The sequence below is a fragment of the Cryptomeria japonica genome, chromosome 5 (assembly GCF_030272615.1).
Source record: "Cryptomeria japonica chromosome 5, Sugi_1.0, whole genome shotgun sequence".
NCBI classification, from domain to species: domain Eukaryota; kingdom Viridiplantae; phylum Streptophyta; class Pinopsida; order Cupressales; family Cupressaceae; genus Cryptomeria; species Cryptomeria japonica.
In genome coordinates, this window is record NC_081409.1 from 744150368 (window position 1) to 744160334 (window position 9967).

The window sequence follows — 9967 nt, forward strand, 5'->3', positions numbered from 1 at the left end:
ATGTTAGTAAGAAAGGGGATTAATTAATTATTTAATTAATTAACCTAGGCGAAATGATTTGAATAAATTAAGATACCAACCCTAATGATGAATTAAGTCCCAATAGTGATGATTGATTGGCTAATAATTGACAATTGACTGAATTTGACAACAAAATAGGAGAAAGGATTGAAAAAGACCCAAAATTGATAATGATTTTGATAAGAGACTGATAAGATTGATTGATAATGACTTGATAATGTTAATTGATATTGCGGTTGATAATTAATGACTGATTAATTATCAACAAAGGACCAAATTTGATTGAATGAGATTGATGAGGGTTGGATTTGAAATGAATTGAAACCAGAGGAATGACACAATGCCAACATATGATGAAAATCAAATGTGACATAGAAGACATGCTAAGAATTAGGTTAGCAATGTAAGAGTGATGACCAATTTTGAGTGACTACATTTTGCCCCTCTTTGAGACAATGTGATTATGAGCATTGTTTCAAAGAATAATTAAGAAGATCATGCCCTAGTAGATCGAGGGACGAAGGTGGGCAGTGTAAGGATACTAGAAACGTGGTCCTCAAATGATTGAAAGAGGCCTCCAATTTATAGAATTTGGAGAGAGATGAGACAAGAATTCAACGGATGAGATCGAGTCAATTTGATGGTCGACATCACAAAAGGGGAGTCTCTTGGGAAATTGCCATTTTGATGGCAAGTGGAAGATGAGTTAGAAGGACAATTCCATTTTCGACACTTGTTCAAAAATGGAAACTTTGCCTTTGAGAGAGGAGACAAGTGATCTACTTTTTAGAAAGTGAATCACTTATGTGAAGACATTTGAGTGAGGTGGAAATTAATAATTATTAATTATTAATTTCACTCATAAAATCAAATTAGCCAATTAATATAAAAAAAAATATTAATTGTGACATGGACAAAAATATGGTGAATAAATAAATATATATTTATTTATTCAAAAAGGGACATGTTAGTAAGAAAGGGGATTAATTAATTATTTAATTAATTAACCTAGGGGAAATGATTTGAATAAATTAAGATACCAACCCTAATGATGAATTAAGTCCCAATAGTGATGATTGATTGGCTAATAATTGATGAAAATTAATGACAATTGACTGAATTTGACAACAAAATAGGACAAAGGATGGAAAAAGACCGAAAATTGATAATGACTTGATAATATTAATTGATATTGCGGTTGATAATTAATGACTGATTAATTATCAACAAAGAACCAAATGTGATTGAACGAGATTGATGAGGGTTGGATTTGAAATGAATTGAAACCAGAGGAATGACACAATGCCAACATATGATGAAAATCAAATGTGACATAGAAGACATGCTAAGAATTAGGTTAGCAATGTTAGAGTGATGACCAATTTTGAGTGACTACACATAGAATACTCACACCTAGATGTTTGCATCTAGGTGATCCATGATAAGAAAGGGACGTGGAATACTCACCTCTAGATGTTTGCATCTAGGTCATCCATGATAAGAAAGGGATATGGAATACTTGTCCCTAGATGTTTTCATCTCGGTGATCCATGTTGGCAAGGAGAGTAGGATTACTCTATCCCTATTTAGTTAGTTCCACTCATCCTTGTTCATGTGTGTAACTAATGTCTGGTTTCGATTGTATATAACCCCATTTAAGAGTTTGTTTCCTCTGGTTTGACTATGCTTCAACCATTTGAAGACATCTAATGTAAATGGAAATGATAAGAGGTGATTGTGTGTGCAAATGTGTGTGCTAGCTAATGCCAAGGGGTGAATGAAAGATACATGCCTAGTTTTGAGGATATCCAATGCAAGAGTTTTTCTCTAGTTTCGGTGATGTGCAACCCTATCCAAGACATATATCAAATGTTGCATATAGTTTCTAGCATAAAACATCTCACTATAAGAGTTTTTTTAATCTGGTTCCGAGAATGAACACCCTATTTAAGACATGAAAAAATGATATGCAAAAATATAGTACAATATGATACAAAGGGAGAGATATGGGTGCCCCCCCCCTCCCCTTAATATGTCAACATATATGTTGATGTCTTAAGGATGCTAGAAATAAGGATACCAACCTTCAACACCAAAGAGATATCCTTTAGGCAACAATTTCATAAATCCAAACTAGAGAGGAATACTCTTCAAGAAAGGATAAGATAGTTGAAAAAGAGATATCTTGCAATAAGCGTAGAAGAGATCCTCAGAGGAGAAGAGATCTTTTCTCAAAAAAAATCTACCTCCAAGAGGAGCTATCTTGAACAAACATAACATCTTCTACCAAAAGAATGGAAGGAGAACAAGAATTCATACCTTCCACCTATTGCTAGGTGAAAGAGATTCTTGATGAAGGATGACACACTTTTGACCCAATGTGCAGGATAAGTTTATGATAGATGTAGATTGCCAAGTGAAGAAGAGGTTGTAGCCAAGTACTTACACCTTTTTTTATAAGATAGAACCCTTGAAAAAATAACAATTTCATACAAGGAACAACACCAAATCATGAAACAAACACTACTCAACAAAGGAAAGGTGGATCCTTAGAAAGGAAAGAGAGAAGAGAAATCATTGCCCCCCAAGTGTAACGACAATTAGAATAATTACGCAATCTTCTAAGGAGAGATTATGGATAAGAAAATTCACAATATACTCACATGAATAAATATCCAATGTAAGAAAAAACATCAGTATATGTAAAATGCAACTCAAAAGAAGAGGTAATCTTCAGAGAGAGAGAGAGAGAGAGATCAGATTTTCCATAATGTTAGTTGAATCATAAGAGACATGCCATTGCAAGAAAGGAAATCAACACATGAACAATGCAAACTCTAAATGGGATAGTGATATATTAGATAGAAAGAGAGAGGGAAAAACCCATCCTTGTCCCCTAGAAAGAGAAAAGGAGAAGAAATACACATCTTATAAAGAGAATTTATTCATAAGAGACATGTTATTTCAAACAAAGAATATATCCTAACCAAGGAATAATCATGTGCTTGCATGAAGGATAAACCTATGCAAGAAAGGACATCACTTTATGAATAATGCAACACAAAAGATGAGGTAATATCTTCAAAGAGAAGGAACAAGATAGAAAATAGATCATTCATACAAGATGTATCATATCAAGAAAGGAATAGGCCCTAACCAAGGAAAAAACTATGCACACATGAAGGATAATTCCATGCAAGAAAGAACATCAATTTATGAATAATGCAATCTATAAAAGGAAATAGTGAAAATAGATTGGATAGGGATAAAAGAGGAGCATGTTGCTACCAAATGTTGTTTGAAGTTGAAAAAGAACCACCTCTAATGAAAAAGAGCCCCCAATTAAGTTAACTACTTGTGTCATAGGGTGAGGAGCAACATAAGGGTGAAAGGAGTGGTAAGGCACTACCTTTTCACCTAGAAAGAGAACAAGATTTGTTGAAAGACATATACAAGTATGATCATATTGTTCTTGAACATATTCCTTAAATGATTTACACTTTCCAAGAGAATGAGAACCACCATGATGAAAAATAAAATATCCATTTCCTTCTTTATATTTATTGGTAAACTTCACAAAAGGAAAAACAACATTCTTGTCATACTTCAATTTCTAAAAGATTCTAGTTGCTAATATTTCTTTATTATTAATAGTTGTAGGGTTACTCATTTGAGTTTGAGGACAAGAGTTGTTATTAGAAGAAGAAAGTTTGTCTTCCATGATTTTAACTTTACCACTATCGATAAGTTCTTTTATGGAATTTTGAAAATCAGGACAATCATCACCATGATGATCACAAGTTTGATGAAATGAACAAAAATGAAGTTTTGAAGAAGAAGCAATTTTATGTGAATGAATGACTTGTTCTCTTGCAAGATGATATTTTAAGTCTTGAATCCTAAGGAGGTCATTCATAGGAGATTTATTATTGTTTCCTAGGCCTTCTGTGGTAAGTTGTGTAGGAGTGTTTATAGGGACTTGAATTCCTTGTTCAAAATTTCCAAGTCGTTGTCCTCTAAAACCTTGTTTTGATATTATGTTAAAGCCACTCCTATAAGAATCTTTTAATTGAGAGGGTGGGGGAACATTATAATAATTTTTTTTGAAGTTCGTAGTGTAAATATTTTTAAAAGGAATGAAAGGATTAGTAGATGAAGAAGGAATATCTTTTGGAGGGGGATTTTCCTTTCTTTTATCATTCATATCCTCTTTGGTATATTGGGTATGGAGATCCTTATCATATAAGGCCTCATCTTTACTTAATGTTATATTGGGGGATAGATCATGAATGAAATGCATGACATTATCTTCTCTACAAATGTTTTCATGTCTAAGATAGGCTCTAGGAGAATAAGGATGATCTAGAGAGATGGAAACACCAATATTTTGATCTTGCCCCCCTTGCACAAGGGTATGTGTATGAGAAGAAGATGGGGTCATATTTCTCTTAAATATTTTCTCTCCATTAGAGATATCATTTATAGGAGAATTAGCTTGTTTTTCATTTTCGTTACATACCCTTGGAGAGGCACAATTGTTAGGTTTTTCTTTATCATCTTTAGGATTGGGATATACAAAAGCTTTGAGGTGATCTACGTATTATTTTTTTTCCTCAAAAACATTACCATGACACAACATATAGATAAATGAAATATTTGACATCTAATTGATGAAAATAAATCAATTTGGAAATTCTAAAAATGCAATATGTCCAAGTGCTATGAATGAAAAGAAGTAAAACGAAGTGGAAGAAACCATTATCTAACACATGATTATAATAAATGTACATAAAAGGAAATCTAATCATATGTGAAATAGAAAATAGATCAAATTCCTTGATTTCCATGATGAAAATAAATTAGGATTTTATAAATAAAACCTCTTAATATATTTAAATTCATAAGATTTACAATTTTGATTTTTTTTTAAATTGTTTTTTGAAAAATGTGAAATAAAATAGCAATTTGGAAGTTGATATTTGGAAAATGGAATTTGCAAAATAATTAAAGAATGCAAAATTTTAAAAAAATGATTACAATTAAATAAGCAAATTTATGGAAAGAATGAAATTAGGATTATATAAAAATAATCTCTTAATTTAAAATTAAAATTATCCAAAAGAGATTAAAATTTAAAATTAGGGCCTTATGAAAAATAACTTCGTAATTTTAAAATTTAAATGTGAAATTTTGAAATTTGGAATTGAAAGAATTATTTTAAATTTAAAAATTAGGGCTCTTTAAATAAACCACTTAATTTTAAAATTTAATTTTGAAATTTTCCACAAGAAAATTAAATTTAAAATTAGGATCTTGTAGAACGAACCACTTAATTGTAAAATTTAAATTTGAAAATTGATCTAAGATTGTAATTTGGAAATTGAAAAATTGTAAAATGAACATTTTTAATTTAAATTTAAAAATTAGGGTTTTTTAATTAACCACTTAATTTTAAAATTAAAATTGGAAATTGAAATTTGATCCAAGATTGCATTGTTGAATTTGAAAACAAATTTGAAGGGGGAAATTCAAATTTTAAACAACCCACAAGCTCAATTTTTTAAATTTTCAAAAATTAAGGATTTTTGAAAGTAGCAACTTAATTTTAAAATTTAAATGTGAAATTTGACTTGTAGATGAAAATTTGAATTTCAAAATTGAAAAATACTCAGATTTGAAATAATTAACCCAAACTAAGTAATTCACAAGCTCAATTTAAATTTTAAAAATTTGAATTTTAAATTGCATACACTCAGATTTGAAAAACAAAAATCAAAATTAATTGTGTAAGGAGTCGGGTTCACCAAAATGTAAAGGGGAAAATTTGATTTGACAATTTGCAACATAGAAGGAGAAATCACCAAATCAATTTTTGCTTTGAAGGAAGGGGATTCCTTTACATTGAAAAGAGGGGACAAATCCACAAGATTGAATAAAAAATTAGATAAGGAATGAATACTAAGTGGATTGACTGATTATGAAGTGTCTTTCCCTGTTTTGTAAGTTGAAATGATGGTTTAGGGTAAAGTGCTGAAAATTGAGGACAAAACTGAGAAAACAAAGAGCTATAGATATAGGATTTTATCGTACACCTAGATCTGAGCAATATGAACTAATTTAGATCTATCTTGTGAAAATATCATGAAAAAGAAAGGACCGTGATGCCCCCTCTTGGTCCTCCTAAATTTCTACACACCAAAAAGGGTTTTTCTATCTCTGCAAATAAAGCTTCAACTACACACCTATTTCCTACACACAAAAAGAAGGAGAAAAAGGTTGGGAATAGGGGTTTGCCTAAGTCAAACCCTAGTTTAAAATCAACCTTGAATGAAATATTGCAAATTCTTGAAATAAATGATGGAAAGGTATACATTCAGATCTTCAATGAATGATGATGATGCCTTCTTGAATATAATCACATGTTGTATGAAATGGCATGAACATGACAAAAAACTAACACACACACATGCTTGCAAATGAATGATGTCATGTTGCTCCACAATGGATAGATGAAGGATATGCAGCCTTGAAGACCTCTAGAGATGCTTGATGATGGATTCTTCAATGCTTCAATGCTTGAGTATAGTTATCCTTTCCTTATGATTGTATCTTCACCTTATGATTGTATTATATGTTATGCCAAATATGATTGGAAGAACTCCTTATATACTTTCTTGTCGTCAAACATATGAATTTTCCAACATAGGCTGACATGGAGAAGCTATTCTAGCTCAAATTTTAGATAGGGCCTAGGGATCAAATTGGGCCCCAATTAGGGAGGACCATGGAGTGGTTCCATGGTCCCAGTGAGGACCAAGGTGCCACGCCCTGGTCCTACCCCAAATTGAGCTAGGGTTAAGGGGTCCTAGAAAGGTACAAGATAAAAACATGATGTTTATTACATTGTGGAGAACAAATGGGTCCCGATCAAGCATGAAGATGAGGACACTAAGGTGAGGGCCTCAAATACGGTCGAAATTGCAAAGAGTGTTATTTTAGGATGCTACATCATTGATGCCACAAATGACACACCTCATCTGAGTGAGTGAGCAATGCAAGTGAAGAAGAATCGTGAATAAAGTGAGAAAGTGATATAGTCTAGATTGATGATTTTCCTTTCCCATTGCAATTTTACACCCATTGTGCATCTCATTGATTACCACTATGTCTGGAGTGAGCTCAACCCGCTTTCTAGAGCTAGCGTGAATGATCTGATAGACATATAGGAGATTAATTGACAAAGATGAAACACAAAGGACATCCTAAAATGTTCCTTCACCCATGTGAACAAATCCTCTCCATGCACTTCACGAGGAGTGTCATTACCCAATAGAATAAATGGCATAGAAAATGACTCCAATGAGGAAAAACTATCTTTTGATGAAGCCATGTGGTGTGAAGCACCTGAGTCAATAATCCAAGAATTAGGTTGTGAAGAAATGATAACTAGGGCCTTGCCCTTTTTTTTCCCTTTACTTCTATCCTTGGAAGATTCCTGTGATGAACTTGGTTTGATAGAATGAGACACCTTGATGTTGTTCCTATCAAGAAGATGAGACAAGTGATCAATTTGCTTCTTCAGACATTTATGTTCATTATGACCATTCTTTTTACAATAGGAACACTTATTTTTCTCCTTGGTCTTATCACCTTTTGAAGAAGATATATCATTAGCGGCTTTTGAAGCAATTGGTTTCTATTCATGCTTCTTTTCTCCTTGGTTCTTTTGTTTCTTTTCTTCTTTAGAAAGTCATTTTTGATCTTTTATGCCCAGATTTGTAACCAAGGCATGAGATTTAGAGGGCTTAATTATGCCCATTTGAATCAACTTATCTTGTTCTTTAGTGAGGTCATTTGCAAAATCATCAAGAGAAAGCATTTTATAGCTGGTTCCTAATGCATTTTTCATGGCATATAATGTCGAAACAAAAACTAAATAGTCTAGACCAAGTTTGGAAAGAATGCTTAGAATGAATCATGAATCTTTATTGTTTATCCCACACTCCTTCAATGACAATCTTATATCCTTTAGTTTTATGAAGAAGTTTTGAATTGTATAAATTTTACATGGATTTAACCCAATTAGCTCATCCTCCAATTGGAGTTCCCTTAATTCATCTTGTTTACCAAACAACTCTTCTAAAGTTGTCCATATATCATTTGGAGTTGTAGTAGATTCAACATGAAAAAAAGGATTAGAAGATACAGACATGCATAGAGTACCATAAGATTCATTAAATTTGTTAAACCATTTTGGATTTTCTACAAGTAGTGATGGTTCAATTTCAAGAAACATAGTTACTCGAAACAACCCCAACTTCTTAAGATAGATTGTTATTTTTTACTTGCACTCATAGTAGTTATTGGGTATGAGTATTGGTACTATTATTTGATCCATTTTAATGCAGAAAGAAAGATTGTTTATTGTACAGAAAAAGAGAAGGAAAAGATCAACGCAACACACGAGACACCCCCCTTTTTACTCAATCAAAATGACCTCCCAAAAAAATTGGCACATTCTAAGTTAGTGAGTTTACAATTGAAAATGAGACCACTAGATGGGAAATGAAAAAATATGTACTTTTGAAAAAAATGGCACTCAATTTCATGCTATTCATCAAAAGTTAGAACACAAACAAATTCTCATAAAAATGCCTATTTTAATATATCAGCACTTTAAACAATAAAAAATTGCACTTTTCCAATAACAAAAAAACCTTCCAGCCACTCATTGGAATCGAGATGGAATACAAAATCCATTTATATGATTTGTAAGGAGAAATCGACCTCTTGTCAGCCCAAGTCTCACTCTTTGTCTTCGACAGGTAAAAAAAACACAAATAAAACCTCCAATATTCACGCTTAGACAAACAAATTCTAGATTTTAGTGCCTTATATCAGCCCAAAATGGTCAATAATATTGGCAAAAAGGCCCCTTGGTCATAGTAGGGCTATAGGGCAACCATTTGAGAATGCAAACAATAGGAATACATAAAAAAAATGATGAAAAAATCTGTTGTGGAGATAAAAATGCCCCTCAAGAATTTTTTTTTTTCCTAAGCATCTAGTGTCCAGATATGGGCAATATTTATATGAAAATTGAGGTTTTTGGGATTTCCAAACACAATGGAAAAGGTTTATTTGTCCTCAAAATGCCTCATTTGAAATTTGTTTTCCAGATATGAGCTTCAAAACCCTTGTTTCATAGCTGCAACAAATGATCTTTGAATTTGGCGAAACAAAAAACAATTTTAACTTTCTTGAGCCTCCTGGATGTAATGGAATAGAAAGAAATGTTCCTAGAATCCTCCACAATCCTACAATCACCCAGATCAAGAGAAAGACAAATATTTAATGACAAGGATTATCAGATCTTCATAAACTCTTGTTGTTCTCCAGATCATATGCAATGAAAGAGAATAAAACAATAGAGTTATACAAGATCACTATATATATCTAATCTTTCAAAACAAGCTCTGATACCATGTTAAAATTTGAGAAACAAATTACAATCCACAATCAAATTGAAAGAGATAGATTAACTAAATTGTAAATGCAAATGAAATGAACAACATAATAGTGATACCAAAATAAAAAGTAATGTGAAGTGCTCCAAGATAAAACAGCATTAGATTACTATCTCCAATTATATCAAAAATACAAGCTAGATAGTGAGTTTATATAGGCAAGAGAGAGGGGAGAGGTGGAAAAATGGGCCAATAGGGAGAGGCCACTATGTGGTTTAAATATAGAAAGAGCATATTCCAAGATAGAAAATGAAACCTCCCTTGTAGGATGTCGACACCTCAAACCACCTACTCACTAATTAAACTCACTTTTTTTAACCTAAGCAAGCTTAATAAAAGTGTAGGAAAAACCTAGGGAAAGGAAATTTTTTAAAACCAACTAGGAAAATAAAAGCCTACACTAACATCTGGTGGCTACA